Source organism: Bos indicus x Bos taurus, chromosome 10, assembly GCF_003369695.1.
Source record: "Bos indicus x Bos taurus breed Angus x Brahman F1 hybrid chromosome 10, Bos_hybrid_MaternalHap_v2.0, whole genome shotgun sequence".
NCBI lineage: Eukaryota > Metazoa > Chordata > Mammalia > Artiodactyla > Bovidae > Bos > Bos indicus x Bos taurus.
The window spans coordinates 1,732,008-1,751,149 of NC_040085.1; the positions used below are offsets into that span (position 1 = coordinate 1,732,008).

The following is a 19,142-nucleotide window of genomic DNA, read 5'->3' on the forward strand; positions in this document are numbered from 1 at the left end:
GTCAGTATGTCCCTCAGGAAGTCTTAAGCTATGGGAGCAAAATGGAAAAACTGAAGCAATGTTTTTGAGGAAGTTTTTTCCCTGAGGCCTGGGCCTTTGCACTGGTAGCTTCTCACTTAGGTGCCATCATGAACTTAACTGGGAAAATAGTCACGAATAATAATTTCCTGGCAGAACTGGCATAGCTGTGTGTCAAAACTGCTAGAATAGATGTGCATGGAGAATAATTAACCACAGGATGCGCTGAGTGTGATTTATGAAGGAGTTGCAGTTCAGGAAGCTGTAACCTGAGCAGAGGGGAGAAATGCTCTAATTCTGTGATTCTCAGTCCCTGAGACCCTTTCAGAATGTGCACCCAGTCAGAACTGTCTTGAAACACTAAGATAACGTTTTGATCTGATTCTCTCACGAGTATCAGTTCAGTTCAGTTAAGTCGCTTAGTCATGTCCAACTCTTTGCGACCCCATGAATCGCAGCACACCAGGCCTTCCTGTCCATCACCAACTCCCGGAGTTCACCCAAACTCATGTGCATCGAGTCAGTGATGCCATCCAGCCATCTCATCCTCTGTCGTCCCCTTCTCCTCCTGCCCCCAATCCTTCCCAGCATCAGGATCTTTTCCAATGAGTCAACTCTTCACATGAGGTGGCCGAAGTATTTGAGTTTCAGACTCAATATCAGTCCATCCAAGAACACCCAGGACTAGTCTCCTTCAGAATGGACTGGTTGGATCTCTCTGCAGTCCAAGGGACCTGCAAGAGTCTTCTCCAGAACCACAGTTCAAAGGCATCAATTCTTCGGCACTCAGTTTTCTTCACAGTCCAACTCTCACAGCCATACATGACCACAGGAAAAACCATAGCCTTGACTAGACGGACCTTTGTTGGCAAAGTAATATCTCTACTTTTGAATATGCTATCTAGGTTGGTCATAACTTTCCTTCCAAGGAGTAAGCGTCTTTTAGTTTCATGGCTGCAACCACCATCTGCAGTGATTTTGGAGCCCCCCAAAATCAAGTCTGACACTGTTTCCACTGTTTCCCCATCTATTTCTCATGAAGTGATGGGACCAGATGCCATAATCTTAGTTTTCTGAATGTTGAGCTTTAAGCCAACTTTTTCACTCTCCTCTTTCACCTTCATCAAGAGGCTATTTAGTTCCTCTTCACTTTCTGCCATAAGGGTGGTGTCATCTGCATATCTGAGATTATTGATATTTCTCCCAGCAATCTTGATTCCAGCTTGTGCTTCTTCCAGCCCAGCGTTCCTCATGATGAACTCTGCATATAAGTTAAATAAGCAGGGTGACAATATACAGCCTTGACATACACCTTTTCCTATTTGGAACCAGTCTGTTGTTCCATGTCCAGTTCTAACTGTTGCTTCCTGAACCTGCATACAGGTTTCTCAAGAGGCAGGTCAGGTGGTCTGGTATTCCCATCTCTTTCAGAATTTTCCACAGTTTATTGTGATCCACACAGTCAAAGGCTTTGGCATAGTCAAGAAAGCAGAAATAGATGTTTTTCTGGAACTCTCTTGCTTTTTTGATGATCCAACGGATGTTGGCAATTTGATCTCTGGTTCCTCTGCCTTTTCTAAAACCAGCTTGAACATCTGGAAGTTCACAGTTCACATATTGCTGAAGCCTGGCTTGGAGAATTTTGAACATTACTAGCGTGTGAGATGAGTGCAATTGTGTGGTAGTTTGAGCATTCTTTGGCATTTCCTCTCTTTGGGATTGGAATGAAAACTGACCTTTTCCAGTCCTGTGACCACTGCTGAGTTTTCCAAATTTGCTGGCATATTGAGTGCAGCACTTTCACAGCATCATCTTTCAGGATTTGGAATAGCTCAACTGGGATTCCATCACCTCCACTAGCTTTGATCGTAGTGATGCTTCCTAAGGCCCACTTGACTTCACGTTCCAGGACGTCTGGCTCTAGGTGAATGATCACACCATCGTGATTATCTGGGTCGTGAAGCTCTTTTTTGTACAGTTCTTTTGTGTATTCTTTTTTTTTCTTTCCTTTGTGTATTCTTGCCACCTCTTCTTAATATCTTCTGCTTCTGTTAGGTCCATACCATTTCTGTCCTTTATCGAGCCCATCTTTGCATGAAATGTCCCCTTGGTATCTCTAATTTTCTTGAAGAGATCTCTAGTCTTTCCCATTCTGTTGTTTTCCTCTATTTCTTTGCATTGATTGCAAAGAAGGCTTTCTTATCTCTCCTTGCTATTCTTTGGAACTCTGCATTCAGATGCTTATATCTTTCCTTTTCTCCTTTGCTTTTCGCTTCTCTTCTTTTCACAGCTATTTGTAAGGCCTCCTCAGACAGCCATTTTGCTTTTTTGCATTTCTTTTCCATGGGAATGGTCTTGATCCCTGTCTCCTGTACAATGTCACGAACCTCCATCAAGTACTTTATCAAATCTAGTCCCTTAAATCCATTTTTCACGTCCACTGTATAATCATGAGGGATTTGATTTAGGTCATACCTGACTGGTCTAGTGGTTTTCCCTACTTTCTTCAATTTAAGTCTGAATTTGGCAATAAGGAGTTCATGATCTGAGCCACAGTCAGCTCCCGGTCTTGTTTTTGCTGACTGTATAGAGCTTCTCCATCTTTGGCTGCAAAGAATATAATCAATCTGATTTCGGCATGTGACCATCAGGTGATGTCCATGTGTAGAGTCTTCTTTTGTGTTGTTGGAAGAGGGTGTTTGCTATGACCAGTGTGTTCTCTTGGCAAAACTCTATTAGCCTTTGCCCTGCTTCATTCCGTACTCTAAGGCCAAATTTGCCTGTGACTCCAGGTGTTTCTTGACTTCCTACTTTTGCATTCCAGTCCCCTATAATGAAAAGGACATCTTTTTTGGGTGTTAGTTCTAAAAGGTTTTGTAGGTCTTCATAGAACCATTCAACTTCATCTTCTTCAGCATTACTGGTTGGGGCATAGACTTAGATTACCATGATAATGAAGGCTTTGCCTTGGAAATGAACAGAGATCATTCTGTCGTTTTTGAGATTGCATCAAGTACTACATTTCAGACTCTCTTGTTGACCATGATGGCTATTCCATTTCTTCTAAGGGATTCCTGCCCGCAGTAGTAGATATAATGGTCATCTGAGTTAAATTCACCCATTCCAGTCCATTTTAGTTCGCTGATTCCTAGAATGTCGACATTCACTCTTGCCATCTCCTGTTTGACCACTTCCAATTTGCCTTGATTCATGGACCTGACATTCCAGGTTCCTATGCAATATTGCTCTTTACAGCATCGGACCTTGCTTCTAGTCACATCCACCAGTCACGTCCACAGCTGGGTATTGTTTTTGCTTTGGCTCCATCCCTTCATTCTTTCTGGAGTTATTTCTCCACTGATCTCCAGTAGCATATTGGGCACCTACTGACCTGGGGAGTTCCTCTTTCAGTATCCTATCATTTTGCCTTTTCATACTGTTTATGGGGTTCTCAAGGCAAGAATACTGAAGTGGTTTGCCATTCCCTTCTCCAGTGGACCACATTCTGTCAGACCTCTCCACCATGACCTGCCCGTCTTGGGTAGCCCCACAGGCCTTAGTTTTATTGAGTTAGACAAGGCTGTGGTCCATGTGATCAGATTGGCTAGTTTTCTGTGAGTATGGTTTCAGTGTCTGTCCTCTGATGCCCTCTTGCAACACCTACTGTCTCACTTGGGTTTCTCTTACTTTGGACCTGGGGTATCTCTCCACGGCTGCTCCAGCAAAGCACAGCCACTGCTCCTTACCTTGGACAAGGTCACCCCTCCTGACCTTGAACGTGGAGTAGCTCCTCTCGGCCCTCCTGCACCTGTGTACCCACTGCTCCTTGGACGTGGGGTTGCTCCTCTCCAGAGGCCAGGTGACGTGTGATTACATGCCAGATTGAATGCAGAAGCAAGATATGAAAAATCTGACTCTTCTATCAATCCAGCTGTTAAAGAGATATGCCAAAATAAAAACCAAGGTAACTCCTCATTAAATCATTGGGGGAAATTTTTCCTTTGTAAAAAATATGGTATTGATGTTAACATGTAATGGATTTGTCATTATATTTAAAATTATTTTTTATTGACGTATAGTTGATTTATAATGTTAGTTTCTGGTGTACAGCAAAATGATTCAGTTATACATGTAATACATATTATTTTTCAGATTCCTTCCATTGTGGATTGTTACAAGATGTTGAATATAGTTCCCTATGCTATACATTAAGACCTTGTTATTTGTTTTATATTTGATAGTTTGTATTTGTTAATCCCAAACTCCTAATTTACCACCCCACAACTTCTTTCCACTTTGGTAACCATAAATTTTTGTTTTCTATGTAAGCCTGTTTCTGTTCATAAATAAGTTCATTTGTATAATTCTTTTTAGATTTCACATTAAAGTGATGTATTTGTCTTTAGTTGACTTAGTATGACCTCTAGGTCTATCCTGTTGCTGCAAATGGCATTATTTCATTCCTTTTTATGGCTGAGCAATGGGTTTGTTGTTATTTTTAACGGAAGCATTTTCAAAAATTCTCCATTTTAATGTCTAAAATGTAAACAGAATCTGTGGTTTGCTACTAAACCCAATCTCCCAAAAAAGAAAAAAGATTCTGATAGTTATTAATAGCATTTGCCAATTTCCATGGTATAAATATTCCCTTTGTGGCCAATCTTAAGTTTCTAATGTTTTAACATTTGGCTTGAAAAGTTCCTGAATGTTGTATTCTCATGAACTGGTACCAGCTGACTCCAGTACACTACTGGATATAACCTACATGAAAAAAAAAAAAAGCAAAAACCTCTTTAGGGGCCTCATAATTTTTAGGCATATTAAAGTCTCAAGAAAATTTGAAAACACTGCTATTATGCAAGAGTTACCAACTTTGTTACCTTCAAGAAGACATGGAAACCGGTCCTATTACAAAGCACAAAGAGGTGAACAGTTGGTGTATAGCTACAGGCCACCCCATTGGGTATCTGGCAGCCTCTCAGCTGGGAGATCAGTGTCTTGGAACAGTAGGAACTGACTTCAGGCAGCAGGGCCCGTGTGGCTAGTGAATGAAAAGCTTTATGAGGCCTTGTTTCCATCAGCCGCCCTGACCCACCCACTGTGGCACCTCTGTTAAGAGAAGAGACATGCACTCTTGGGCACTGCACACTGGTCTTCTGGACAGAAGAAGCCAGAATTAAAAAGCAGATGCCATATTCAGCAGCATCATGAATTCAGATAGCACAGGAGGTTTCTACCCCGTGGGCCGGTCATCACTTCGGGAAGTGACTCGTGAACACTGGAGAGTTAGCTTTGAAATTGCTTTTATGGTAGCCTGAAGACATGGGGTGGTGGCAGGGCCAGCCGGACTATTTTACCCTTTTTTTTTTAATGTTTTAATTCTTTATTTGGCTGTGCCAGGTCTTCATTGCTACACAGGCTCTTCTCTAGTTGTGGCGAGTGGGGGCTACTTTCCAGTGCTATATGGGGGCTTCCTGTGGCTGTGGCTTGTTACAGAGTGTGGGCCCTAGGGCACCTGGGCTTCGGCGGTTGCAGCACGTGGGCTCAGTAGTTGTGGCTCCCGCGCCCTAGAGCGCAGGCTCAGTAGTTCTGGCTCCCGCGCCCTAGAGCGCAGGCTCAGTAGTTGTGGCTCCCGCGCCCTAGAGCGCAGGCTCAGTAGTTCCGGCTCCCGCGCCCTAGAGCGCAGGCTCAGTAGTTCCGGCTCCCGCGCCCTAGAGCGCAGGCTCAGTAGTTCCGGCTCCCGCGCCCTAGAGCGCAGGCTCAGTAGTTCTGGCTCCCGCGCCCTAGAGCGCAGGCTCAGTAGTTGTGGCGCACGGGTTTAGTTGCTCCAAGGCACGTGGGATCCTCCTAGCCAGGGATCAAACCCACATCTGCTATGCTGGCAGGCGGATTCTTTATTCCTGAGCCACCAGGGAAGCCTCACCCATCTTAATTACCACAAAAGTGGGTCATTTTAGTGTGCTGTGTCACCCATGCCAGGGAGTAAGAACATGACCGAGGCAGGGATTGTCATTACTAAGAAGCATTTAGCAGCAAGATTTCAGTTGTTTTGTGGGTGTGTGCTTTTTTTTTAGTTCTACCTGTTTTTTGCTACCAACCCATCTCCTTCTACCCCCTCATGCGTGCATGTTCAGTCGTGTGACCCTGTGAAGTGTAGCCCACCAGCGTCCTCTGTCCGTGGGATTTTCCAGGCAAGAATATTGGAGTGGGTTGCCGTTTCCTTCTCCAGTTTTGTGTGTTTGTGATATTTCATTTCTTATCTGAGATACCTAGTGCTCTTGAAACTGGCCAAAACAAAGTTAAAAAAAAAAAAATGTCTTTTTCAGTGTTTCCCTCTCCTCCAGGAGCTGATTTGGGGGTTTAATCATAAAGTGTAACAGTTAAGAAGCATGGAATTTGAAGACCTCACATTTCAGAGAGAGTGTTTTGTTTTTGTTTTTTTAATCAATGTTGCCTTGTTAGAAGGAATTTTTAGAAACTCTAGGTCAGTTCTCATCTCTGGATGCACAGGGCATGGCTAGAGAGCTTCTAAACAATTCTAAAGGCCAATCCCTGCTCTCTGGGGGCGAGGCCTGGACATTCATATTGCACTCAAGCGCCTTGTGGGATTCTAAATGTGTTATGCCAGAATTGACACCACTGCTTTACCAGTGCCTCTCAAATTTAACATGTGTTTGGATTATCAGTAGACTCCAGGCTGATGCACTAGGTCTGGGAGGGGACGGGGCTGTGAGTCTAACAAGTTCCCAGGCCACATTGACATCGCGGGTCCTTGGACCATACTTTGAGTAGCAGGGCCCTGAGATATGACCCTGAGGCAAAACTGGGCCAGCTCAGAGGTCCAGACACTCAGAAAATTCAATTCTCATATCCTTGTAATCACTTTCTGGGGCAGTTTTTAATGCAGCAGTCTCATGAGTGCTTAATCAAAATTTGTTTTAGGTGATATCTTTCTTGCTGAATTATTTCTCCCCTTGTGGGCCCCCCCCCCCCCGACAAGGGGAAAGATAGCTTAAAAGTTCTAATCTCATACATAAAACCATCCCACAAGAGGCTGGGGGTTTAGAGCGGCAACTCCCGACTCCCTTTTGTAAAGATAGTGCCCTGCAGATAGCAGCAGCTCCTGGCTACCAGAAAGAAGATGTGTATATGCTGCTTGTCTCTGGGTCTGGCTGGAAATGGTGACCTCACAGACATGCTGGGATCCTAGTCAGCCTCAGGAGCTTCCATCTTGATGGTGCTGGAATGAGCAGCTTTGGAAATCCTCAGGCAAATGAGTCAGCCCAAGGATCATCCTGACAGGAGTCACGATTCTGTCTGTGTCTGGGAGAAAACAAAGATCTAGGAAGTTGACCTGGGGTAAATCCTCCATTGTGTATGTATGCGTGCTCAGTCGTGTCTGACTCCATGTGACCCCGTGGATTTAGCCCTCCGGCTCCTCTGTCCATGGGATTTTCCAGGCAAGAATACTAACTGGAATGGTTGCCATTTCCTACCCCAGGGGATCTTCCTGACCCAGGAGTTGAACCCACATCTGCTGCATTAGCAGGTGGGTTCTTTAACACTAGTGCCACCCGGGAAGCTCTAATTCTCCATTATAGAAGCCCTGTTACAAGTGGATAGGAAAATAAAAAATAAAAAAATACTAGATAGTGAAAGAGGAACTATAAATTTTATGGGAAAAATATTGCATCTCAGTAATAATCAAATAGCTACAGTTTAAAAGAAGACAACTCTGAAAAAGTGTAAGTGTTAGTTGCTCAGTTATGTCTGACTCTATGACCCCATGGACTGCAGGCTGCCAGGCTCCTCTGTCCACAGAATTCTCCAGGCAAGAGTACTGGAGTGGGTTGCCATGCCCTCCTCCAGGGGATCTTCCTGACCCAGGGATCAAACCCAGGTCTCCTGCGTTGCAGGCGAATTCTTTATCATCTGAGCCACCAGGGACACAGCACTGACACCTATCTAATTAGCAGTGGTTTTTTTCCTGTGATAGCTGTAAACAGCCACCAAAGGAAGGATGGAAAGAAGGAAAATATAAATACCAGCAAGAGTAAGAGAATTCTGATGGGCATGCTTTAGGAGAGCAATTAGACAAATTGTCATCATCCTTATGATGTACACAACCTTGGACCCAGTTGCATGACTTTTGGGAAGCTAGCCTCAAGAAATAATTATGCTGCTGCTGCTGCTAAGTCACTTCAGTCGTGTCCGATTCTGTGCGACACCATAGACGGCAGCCCACCAGGCTTCCCCGTCCCTGGGATTCTCCAGGCAAGAACACTGGAGTGGGTTGCCATTTCCTTCTCCAATGCATGAAAGTGAAAAGTGAAAGTGAAGTCGCTCAGTCATGTCTGACTCTTTGCAACACCATGGACTGCAGCCTACCAGGCTCCTCTGTCCATGTTCATGTCCGTTTTCCAGGCAAGAGTACTGGAGTGGGGTGCCATTGCCTTCTCCGAGAAATAATTATAAGTAACAAAAAAATAGACTTCTAGTTTTTAAGAGCATTTGTATTTGCTTATTAGTTAAAAGACTGGAAACCTGCTAAATGCCAAACCCTGGAGGACTGCTTTTCCAAAACTATTATACCCATTCCAAATGATATATATTAAGTGTATGTAATGGTATTAAGTGCTTATAATACTTAATTTTTAAAAAAGCAAGATGCAGTATGTACATGCAATATGAAACCAGAAATATGGGAAGAAAAAACAAATTCATGTGGGATCTATTAGCAAAGGCTGATAGGGAATATACCAACACATTTAAATTTGTGTTTGGAGAGTTGGGTTACTTTTTTCCTTTCATGAATTTACCCTTTTTGAGTATGTGCTTGCTGCATGCTAAGTCGCTTCAGTCACGTCCGACTCTTTGCATCCCCATGCACTATAGCCCGCCAGGCTCCTCTGTCCACGGGATTCTCCAGGCAAGAATACTGGAGTGGGTTGCCATGCCCCCCTCCTGGGGATCTTCCTGACCCAGGGATCCAACCATGTCTCTTATGCCTCCTGCATTGGCAGGCGGGTTCTTTACCACTAGCGCCGCCTGGGAAGCCCAAGTATGTACTACCTCTCTAACAAAAACACAGTGCACATTAAAACAAAACAAAAACCAAATATACAAACAGAAAAACACACCCTGATACTACATTCTTTATTTTCTCCCCAAGGTACAAAGGTATTCAGAACTTCCTCTACTAGTTTTTTTCTTTGTTTTAATCTACAGTAATTTTGAAGCAGACACTCTGGAGCATTTCCTAGCCACCGATTAGTATTTCGTGCTTGGTATGTTATTCAAGCAGGAGATGAAAATGTTAGAAAATTCTATGAGTCTATACCTACATTTGACAGGTTCACACTTCTTGCATAATCATCTTGTGGAACCCTAGAATTCTACAAAACTTGAAAATGTCTTTAGCCAGACTCTGAAGCCAAGAGTGTCTTTATTTGTCCTCAACAGCTACCAGAACGTTCAGTACAGCATTTTGTTAACACACATAACCAGAGCTGTACTTTTTCCTCTGATAGACTTTATACTTGTATCAAAAGGGCTGGTCATTTATTTTCCTCTGGAATTTCTCCTTCCTTCTCAAGGAGCAAACATTATTTACTCATAACAAAACAGAAACCTTTATTCTGACTGATTTTGTTGCATAATTATGTCAGTCCTCTTATTCTTAAAAATGAATGTATGTATGTAACCCATATATTATCTAGTATTTGAAAAATCTGATTAATTCTTCCATAAGCTCCTTTTTTAAAAAACGGGCTTTAGCTGTTTATGGAGGTGCCCAGTGGCTGTGTGAGCTGAGAGGAGTTCGCCGAGTTCCAGAAATTACTCAAGGTGAGGACGATTGATGGCAGAATAGCGCATGAATTAAACACAACGGTTCCAACAGGGTCCTTCCCTGGGAAAATTAATGCCAGCCAAATCTGTAAGCAACTTTGAGTCATTGATGGTGGCCTATGTCAGTTGGGACAGAGTCATTTAAAACAGTATAGCTCAGACCTCATCAGTAGTAAAACAGCTCTGAGACGAGACAGAAAAGAATTTGGATGATTTAACATTATTAAAGGAAGTTAGAAAAGAACAGACAGAGTTGAAATGGATGCAGTCAGAACTGAATGTTGAAAAAGTGGTCAATGACAGGAGCCGGGAGGTGTTAATGAACACTGCCAAATTCACTTCAAGCCTGCAAAGAATGAATTAAAACATACCTTTCCTACACCGGCACCCGAGAGTTACAGGTTGAGTGTTGCCTCTGGAGTCAGGGGAGGAAGTGAAGTGAAAGTGTTGGTTGCTCAGTCCCACTTTTTGCGACCCAATGGACTATAGCCTGCCAAGCTCCCCTGTCCATGGAATTCTCCAGGCAAGAATACTGGAGTAGGTTGCCATTTCCTACTCCAGGGGATCTTCCCAACCCAGGGACTGAACCCAGGTCTCCTGCATTGTAGGCAGATTCTTAACCATCTGAGCCACCAGGGAAGCCCAGGTACTGCTACTGGAGTCAAGGCTGGGGGTGTTAATTCCCCATCACTTTTCGACTTCTGAGCAGGACCACATTCAGGAAAGTGAATGGTTTCAGAAAAAAAATCCTCAGTGCAGGTGTAGACAGCTGAAAGTCAGCCAGAGAAGGACGATGAATCAGTGAGCTTCAAGGAATGCAAGCAGGGCCCTGACAGCATCGGCTGCGTCATATTAATCCCCAAACTCACTAGCTCTCCTGAGATTTTTTTTTTTTATTGACATATTTGCAATGTTGTGTTAGTTTCAAGTGTATAGCCAAGTGATTCAGTTATACATCTATACATGTACATTGCAAATACTTCAATTAAAAATATACATATTCTTTCTCGGATTTCTTTCTTTCTTTCTTTCCTTTTTTTTTTTGGCTGTGTTTCACGGCTTAGATCTCCCACCAGGGATTGAGTCCAGGCCCCAGCAGTTATAACACTGACTCCTAACCACTGAACCACCAGAGAAGTCCAAGATTCTTTTCCATTATAGATTATTCCAAGATAAATAGTAGGGTTCCCTGTGCTCCACAGTAGGTGCTTGCTGTTTACCTACTCTATATGTAGTAGTGTGTATGTTTTTAGAGTTAACTCTAAAGCAAGTGTGGGGCTGTGGGCTTCTGGGAGCAGACTCCACAGGGAGCCACCAGAATTCATTTAGAGACCTAGACGCTCGTACTCCTTATTTACATAAAAGAAATTTAGCAGAGTCATAGGTTTCTATTACCTCTATTCATGTAGAAGGAAAGGGCCATGCCAGTTAGAATACACTAATTTGGTAAATAAGTCTTACAGTTGTCTTTAGACTATTTGGGAAAGCAGAGACATCATTTATAACATCTTTGCCAGGGCAGCAAATTATCGAGTAAGACAACCTATTACTGACCTTTATTTAGAGATCAATGATTCCTCAAAGAGGCCATGGCAAAAATTTCTGACGTCAGAGTAGCACAAGACTCCCTTATTCATATCATGCATCCCAACACAAGTTGGTAATCGTTACAAATAATCACTACATCACTACATGGAACAGGAGAGCAAGACTGATTCTCTGTGAATTTGACTTTTTTGGAGAATGTTCTCAGAATCAATATAAAGATATCAAATTGGTATCTGTTCTTCTGCATGAGTGGAGAAGAGGTAGAGGCCCTGGGTCAGATATCTTGGGTTCAAAGCTTGGACTCTGCACCCTTTCAGATGAATCTCCTCATCTGAAGAATAATCTAACCTCTCTGGGCCCATTGTCTTTCTCAGTAATATGGGAATTAACAGTAGTACCCAGATGGCTCAACCGGGAAAGAATCTGCCTGCAATGCAGGAGCTGAGGGAGACTCAGGTTCAATCTTTGGGTCAGGAAGATCCCTGGAGGAGGAAATGGCAACCCACTCCAGTATTCTTGCCTAAAAAATCCCATGGAAAGAGGAGCCTGGTGAGCTACAGTCCAAAGGGTTGCAAAGAGTCAGACACGACGGAAGCAACTGAGCACAGCACATACAGACCCTGTACTGAGTGCTGGAGCTATTGTGGAGTTAGATAAAGAAGTCAGTTCATACTGTGGCCAGGAACTTGCTCAGAAAATGTCAACAATTATTTTAATTACTTCTAAAAGTGGCAGTTCCATTTCAGTTAAAATCTTATTATCTGACATGTTCTATCAGTATTGTTAAATTGAATTTGGCTGTTTATTTTAGTTTTGTTTGTGTTGAATTTGTGCTTTTTATAGTTGGATAAACACAAGATATTTATACTTTCTTTGGAAAACATACCATTATAGTAAAAATAACTTCAGCCAACATTTGAGGCGCATGCCTTCCTCAAGATTTTCTAAAAACTCTGGTCTATGTCTATAATACATTTTGTAGAAGAGCCCTCGTTACTCTTTTTCTTTAGAGTGTTTTTAGCAAGGAATTAACCATCACTGGGTTGTTATTCAAGGGAGAGGACTGTGAGCCTGCTGCTGCTGCTGGTGCTGCTAAGTCGCTTCAGTCGTCCGACTCTGTGCAACCCTGTAGACCGGAGCCCACCACACTCCCCTGTCTCTGGGATTCTCCAGGCAAGAACACTGGAGTGGGTGTGAGCCTGCTTAGAGGATTGGAAAGCGGAGGGGCTTCTGGGCATGGTGGGGTGGGCAGCTGATGCTTGAAGGTTCTCTTACCCTGTCCCTGGGTACATACAGTGGGAGCAAGGAGAGCCATGGGGGATGGGGCCCTTTGCACTGATCATGACAGAGGAATCCCCAGATTCCTCTCCTGAGTAGGTCCAGGAATCCCAGGGGTGCCCACTGCATCCCAAGGGGCCTCCTGGGATTCCTGGTTCTATCCAAGAGAGGGATCTGGAGAGGAAAGACAGATTCCTTGCTCCAAGTAGGATGGGGCCACCAAGTCACATTAATTTAAATACAATGAAGTTGGACATAATATATGCATCCTCTCTGACTTCTGTTGGTGACTTTTCATCTTCAGGAAGTTGCGTTGGGGAAAGAAAGTGCAGTTGTCTGGGAGGCTTAGCTGCGAAATCTCGGCAACAATGAGGACCCCTTCTGCACCTAATGCTGCCTCTCGGTGATGGAGCCAACACTTGTCCCATCCGCGAGTTCAAAGGCAGCAACGCAGCCTCAGTCCTGCCCTGACCCAGCAGGGAATCCTGCCCTGTTATCTGTTAGTCAGCCCCTTGTTACCCTTTGCAATCTCACCATAAATTAATTGGGACTGGCATCTGTCAAGACATTAGGATCTATGCCCACGGAGGGTTCAGGTAAAATGGAAAAGCAAGCTGCTTCTTTAGAAATGTGAACACTGCATTGTCAAGAAAGGGGAAAACTGTGCTGAGTGATGAAGAAATTATTCGCATTGTCTGGGGGAAAGACTCCTCTGTATTAGTGGAAGAAGGTAAAAGCCCTGTCAGATACAAGTCAAGGAAGACGAGTAATTAATAATCAGCTCTGGGCTCGGTATGAAAACCTGGAAAACTGAAAATGGGCTTCGGTGCCCAGGTTGTAATACCTCTGGGATCTGTGTGTGGAGTGAGTGGCAATGTTTAAAACTCATTTGCACCATGGCTGTCCTCAATTAAGAATCAGCCCTCCATACGTATTGAGTGTGGTTCCAGACCAACTCTAGAAAGGTCCTTTGTATGAGGGGAAAAAACCAAGCAGGTGAATCTCAACCTCTGCCTCACCCTAGATCCACAAAACGGATAGACCCAGGCTCTGGCCACATGCCAACAACTGCAAATTCCACAGCTGGGAATCTTTTGCCAAGAATTTTGTCTCTGATCATTTCAACTGCAGGTGGAGGTCGGGAGGGGTGCAAGGTACTTACATGCTGGTAGCTTTCAACAGCAAGATATGTAGGGAGACAGACAGATACCCAGGACTCTATGTACCCATGAGTCCCTGCCAGACCAGAGGCCAAGGTCAAACCACTGGCCCTCCAGGGAAGCCAGCTCATTCAAATTCTGAGTAAATGTTCCCTAAAAGAAACTGACCCCAGGCATGAGATTCTTTCCCAAGTTAGGTTATCTGCAAAATGGTTTAGAGGAAGCCAAGTGGCCAAGGACTTGAACAGATGACCTTTCGAATAAATGGCAGCTCATGGGATAGAAGCTTGTTGCTTTAAAAATGAATCTTGGCGGAGCTTTCTGTGTTAGCTCTCTCTCCCCTTGGCCTGAGACCATCAGATGTGCAATTTGAAATGTTGTCCTTATCCTGTCACAAATCAGGTGGAGAGTGGCTAAGAGCCCAGGCGATCCGTTTCAACAAAGGCTAATCCAACAAAAGCTACATCCCAACACGAGTGGGATGTAGAGCTCTTCGGGGGTGTCACAGAGAAGATCTGATCTTGGGTTCTTTGAGGCTTTGTCATTTGTTTCCCAGGGGAACAGACACCTTGAGGGTTTACTAAGTGAAAAAGTGTGTGAAGTGTTATATAAAATGAAACCACCAGACCCAGATCTCCACTGTCAGGAGCTTAGTCTCGTCTCACAGAGGTTGCTCTCTTACTGTCTCCCTCTCTCCCTTCCTTTCATCCGTCCATTCCTTCTAGGTGCTTTTACTAAGTCTCAGTGGAAGCAGGAAGAAGGATGAAATAAGTCACATCCTCAGGTGGGTGGTTCTTGATCTGACCCTAAACCCTTTGCCTCTGACCTGGAGTGAGATGCAGCAGACTTCTAGGTCATTCTGCCCCCGGTCATCTCATGGCCTCAATCATGGGCCTGTACAGAGGTCCTCAGGCAGCTAGACAGCACTTTAATTCAGCATGTACACACATGCGCAGCCTGTACATACGTGGTCCTCTGGTTCTATAGGCAGAAGGCAGTCATCTAATTAATGGGGTCTTAACTCAAGTCACTCATCATTATCTGAAAACATGAAAACATGTAAGCCCAGCGTTATTCTACTTGCTCAAAGTTTTGTCTTACTGGTTTTTATGTTGAAAGTGTAGTTTTAAAGTCAAGTCGGGTATTAGTTGCTCAGTCCGTCCCCCACCCCCAGGCTGTAGCCTGCAGGGCTCCTCTGTCCTTGGACTTCTCCAGGCAAGAATACTGGAGTGGTTGTCATTTCCTTTTCTTGTTTGAGCTCAGCCCATCTGTACCGCATTGGCCATGTAGTGAGTCTGTTCTCTAACTCTTTCCCTCTGTTGGAACCATGTTGGAACCTTCATTCATGCAGCCTGCCCTGGCATCACTGACATAATCTCATCATCCACACATTCAGTTCAGTTCAGTCGCTCAGTCGTGTTCAGCTCTTTGCGACCCCATGGACTACAGCACACCAGGCCTCCCTGTCCATCACCAACTCCCAGAGTTTACTCAAACTCATGTCCATTGAGTCGGTGATGCCATCCAACCATCTCATCCTCTGTCATCCCCTTCTCCTCCCACCTTCAATCTTTCCCAGCATCGGGATCTTTTCCAATGAGTCAGTTCTTCGCATCATGTGGCCAAAGTATTGGTGTTTCAGCTTCAGCAGGAGTCCTTCCAATGAGTATTCAGGACTGATTTCCTCTAGGATGGACTGGTTGGATCTACACATTAAGTTCCATAGACTGTTCTCTGTGTGTGCATGTGTGTGTGTGCTCAGCTGTGTCCGACTCTCTGGGACCACATGTACTGTAGCCCACCAGGCTCCTCTGTCCGAGATTCTCCAGGTAAGAACACTGGAGTGGGTTGCCATCTCCTTCTCCAGGGGATCTTTCCCGACCCAGGAATCAAACCCTCAATTCTTCTCTCATTTACTCCAAAAACAATTTACAGCCTCAAATCAAAAGAGGGAAATGTGGGTCCAGCAGCCTCTGGGCAGAACTCAATTATATTGCAGTCATTCTCACCATCTACAATATGCATACATTATATTATCTTAAAAAGAGTATTATCAATATGAAAACATGACATTCAGATATTCGTACAGAAAACTAATTCATCTGTGGGCCCTGCTTAATATTAAAGAGATCAGAGTACTATTACTATGTTCCTTCTATATGTAGCTTATATACTATTATTTGTAGCTGTTACAAGATAGTCAAATATCGTTGATCTCAAATAAGATTCCATGCCTAAATAATATGAAAATTTGATCTTCGGTCCTTACAAAAAACATAGTCTCTGTAGAGACTAAATACGGCCATTCTTTTACAGTCATGATTACCTTATTAAGACAGATTTTTGTGAAAACAGCCTTCCCCAATAGCTCAGCAGTAAAGAATCTGCCTGCAAGGCAGGAGACGAGGGTTTGATCCCTGGGTCAGGAAAATCCCATGAAGGAGGAAACAGAATGGGAAAATACCCACTCCAGCATTCTTGCCTGAAAAAAGTCCCATGGACAGAGGATCCTGGCGGGCTAGAGTTGGGCACAACTGAGCAGCTAAGCACGCATGCCCTTGTTCAAATAAACAAATCATCAGAATTGAAAATAAAGGGGTACTATGATTTATAAAGACTGCTAATTGGCTTTATTCCTCAGTTGCTTTGCACTTTAGTTGGTGGTAAATATAAACGCTTGTATCTCTTTTCCTCTTGGAAATTATGAACTTATCAGAATTGGGAACAATGGTTTTTCTATAAAGGGTACTGTTCCAGGAAGTTTGCGGATTAATGCGTACTTGTTCTGAGAAATAAACAAGGCTGTATCCTCTGACTTGTGGGAGGCACTCCCTCCTTCTATACTCTTTCACCCTTAATCATCAATTAATGCTTCAGTAATTCTGAAATATCCAGAATTGCAAAAAACAACTTTGCAAAATTTTACTGTATAAACATGGTGTCATTAAAGTCTGTGCATTTAGCAAAAGAGAGTTAAATACAGCTCTCATCTTTATTTTTTTAATGAAAAGGGCAAGAAAAAATGAAATTTATATGCAATTCTGATTCAAGAAGGTGACCGAGCATATATGTTGGTTATCCTTCTTTCCTAAGATCCTATTTAAGTGATAAAGAACTTAAGAGTATAAGCCCATAATTGCAAGGATAATGAGAGATCTATTGGGCATCAGCAGTTGAGACATTTTCACAAATTTCTGGGAGCTGGGAAGAGGACATGAACATGGAAACAGAGATTGAAGTGCACAGGGTTATGTGTGTGTGGGGGGGGGGGGGGGGGTGGCGGGAGAGGACATGGAGGGTGGATCTTTTCTGCCTGACAGATGCCCAGAGGGGATTGAACTGGAGTCCGCATGTTAGAAAGGGCAAACTGAGAAAAAGGCTGAGAACAGATTTGCAAAATGCTGTCGGAAAACTATTTAGGATCTAGAATTCTATTAATCCAAAACATATGCCAAAATTAAGGCAAATAAAGACATTTTCAGAAGTCAGATAAAGTTTACTTGCTACATATCCTTTCTTTTTTTTTTTTTTCCCAGCCTTAACGCCTCCTTTTTTTTTTTAAACACCAAAAACATTTTGTATTGGGGTGTAGCTGATTAATAATGTTGTGATCGTTTCAAGTGAACATTGAAGGGACTCCAATACATATTACACGTATCCATTCTCCCCCAAGTCCCCCAGCCATCCAGGCTGGCACATAACATTGACCAGAGTTCCAGCTACATACCCTTTCTTAAGAAGTTACTTAAGGATGTACTCCAGTAAAAAGGGGAGAAACCCAAGGGGAAAGCAGAAAGGCAATTCAAGCAGTGGAGGAACTAAACCAGGATGAGCATTGCATAAATTGTTAAAGTCCTTGGGCTGCAAGAAGTGTATCATCAAGAAGAAAAGACTGGATTCCAGGCAACATATAAAGTCAGAAGCTGTAGGGAGGAGGGCAGGAAAAGCTGGTGGCAAAGTCATGTTTTTTCTTTCACTTAGAGATGTAGTTAGAAACCCCAAGAAAAAAATCTGTAAGGAATTAACAATCCTAATATGAAGCAAACTGAATTATAGCATGATCTTGAGCAGTTAATGGAGTATGACAAAAGAATCTTTATGCTAGGTACATTCTCTCATAGCGGCTTAGGGAATATGACATTCCATGGAGGGAGAAGGAAGCAAAATCATGGCTCAAAGCAAAAAAAAACCCTGAGCTTTTCAGTGAACAGTATTTACAAAGTTTTAATAAAATAATGAGCCCTGGCTTCCTGGCTTTCCTCTTTTGCTAAAAATAAAGAGCACCAGGACTTTCCTGTTGCCCCAGATGGTAAAGAATCTGCCTACAATGCAGGAGACCTGGGTGCTATGCCTGGGTCAGGAAGATCCCTTGGAGAAGGGAATGGCTACCCACTCCAGCATTCTTGCCTGGAGAATTCCATGGACAGAGGAGCCTGGGATTGCAAAGAGTCAGACACGACTGTGACTAACACTTCAACACTTCAATAAAATAATCAGTTTACTGATTCTCAGTTTTTAGAGGCTACCCAACAGGGAGAATTTGGTGATTATAGAACAATGAAAATGTTTTCAGCTTTGATCGTGTTAAGATGAAGGTAATCTGGCAGAGGTTGAGAGTGGAAGGATGGAGAGCAGATGAAAGAAAGAATGGAGGTGCTGATATTCCCAAGCTAGATTGTAGAGAGTCTGTAGTTTGTGTCTAAAATGAAGAAGAAATAGAAGTTGAAGTATAAATATTTACAATTATGAAAATAATCAGTTAAATAATTCAAAACTGTAATATAGCTATCAAGATTATGAGGCAAGGGAGAAGAAAGTTAAATTTAGTCTAAGTAAATAAAATTCTAATCTCTCATTGTTGGAAATCGATAGAAACTTTCTAAAATTAAGAATCAAGAAGTAGGTGTAGGTGAAATGATCAAATGACTTTTATTCTTCAGTTTGTTAATATGATGTGTCACATTGATTTATTTACAGATATTGAACCATTCTTGCATCCCTGGTATAAATTCCACTTGATGTTGGCATATGATTCTCTTAATGTATTTTTGAATTTGGTTTGCTAATGTTCTGTTGAGGGTTTTTGTGTCTATGTTTATCAGTGATATTGGCCTATAATTTTGTGTGTTTACGTGCTATCTTTGTCTGATTTTGGTACCAGGGTGATGCCAGCATCATAGAATGAGGTTTTTAAGTTAATTTTAAAAATATTTATTTTTATTTTTTTATTTGCAGCATGTGGGATCTAGTTCCCTGATCAAGGATTGAACCCAGGCCCCCTGCATTGGG

At 43.1% G+C, this 19,142-nt stretch overlaps 1 pseudogene; it reads left to right on the forward strand.

The window, feature by feature from the left end:
* Window positions 1-9,801: 9,801 nt before the first annotated feature.
* LOC113899292 overlaps window positions 9,802-19,142 on the forward strand; it is a 47,548-nt pseudogene continuing 38,207 nt past the window's right edge.